This window comes from Frankliniella occidentalis, unplaced genomic scaffold (genome assembly GCF_000697945.3).
Source record: "Frankliniella occidentalis isolate FOCC.00 unplaced genomic scaffold, Focc_3.1 Scaffold195, whole genome shotgun sequence".
In the NCBI taxonomy this organism is placed as follows: Eukaryota; Metazoa; Arthropoda; class Insecta; order Thysanoptera; family Thripidae; genus Frankliniella; species Frankliniella occidentalis.
Window position 1 is genome coordinate 230,284 of NW_026267321.1, and position 1,069 is coordinate 231,352.

Sequence of the window (1,069 nt, forward strand, 5' to 3'; positions counted from 1 at the left end):
AATCCTTTCCAAATCTCCAACGGTCCTTATGGTTTGAAGCTGAACTTGGAGGGTCCTTTGCTTGGTCCTATGCGTTTCCATGATCTTTTTTCTTGTCTCTGAGTGTGGAAAGTACATAAAAGATTCATTACTCACTACCATTTTATGTTAAGGCAAGTTTTTATTTGTATCTACTTCTTTTGATTTTTCAAATGTCTCAGTTAAGTAATTACCCCTCTTTCACTCTTTACAGGTTCTTTGTATACATAATTTAAGTTGATTTATACCCTTGCACTTATTTTGAAGTAATCACTGCGATTCAAGGAATGTAAACAGTTCTTGTGTCCCTTCTAAAAAATGTTCTCAGCTGAAGGTAAATATTGCTGGATATTGTCTATTTTTTTTTTTACATAAAAATGGTGGTAACTCACTTTTTTATATATTTGACAGGTTGGTTTGGAAATCTTGCTGGTTGTAGGAAAGATGTTTATTAAAAAAATAGACTCTTTCAAATTCATTTTCTTATTTGAACTTACCTTGAAGAAATCAACTTTCAGCGTCGTCTCAGCTTTCTTGGCTCCTGCTTTTGGTATGCCAGCATCATAATCTCTGATCTCTTCCCTCATCAAACTTAATGGCGGATTCAGTAATGTTGAACATCGCTCTCCCCTGCATGGCGTAATGCTTCGGTGCTTGTCCCTTCATATCGTAAGTTTAGTGACGAAAGAGAATTAAGCTATTGACTAGCTTTGCACCATGTTCCTGTTTACTACGTCAAAGGTTAAATTCCGTGATTACCTGATGGAGCACAAAACTATTTTGTGCTCTTTCAAGGAACCACGGATAGGTTCATGGTTCAGGAACTTCCGTGGTTGTGTGCTCAAAGAATGGAATTTTTCTGTAGTTTTTCAGTTAAAATGATGGAATTTTACCGTGTACAGACTATCCGTAGTTTAACCGTAGGTCTTAACAGAACTGATACGGAATTCTGTTATCTATCCGTAGTCCAGTACGGTTGACTACAGAACTTCCGGGTAATCAATTGACCAGACATTTTCTGTGGCTTTTTCCGTGGTTATTCTTGACAGTG

General features: G+C 36.9%; 1 long non-coding RNA gene across 1 annotated transcript; it reads left to right on the forward strand.

The window, feature by feature from the left end:
- The first annotated feature begins 230 nt into the window (after positions 1-230).
- LOC113216360 (uncharacterized) lies at positions 231-492 on the forward strand. The gene is made up of 2 exons (XR_003303989.2): positions 231-352; positions 430-492. It is a non-coding gene; the product is annotated as an uncharacterized LOC113216360 (long non-coding RNA).
- The last annotated feature ends 577 nt before the right edge of the window (positions 493-1,069 follow it).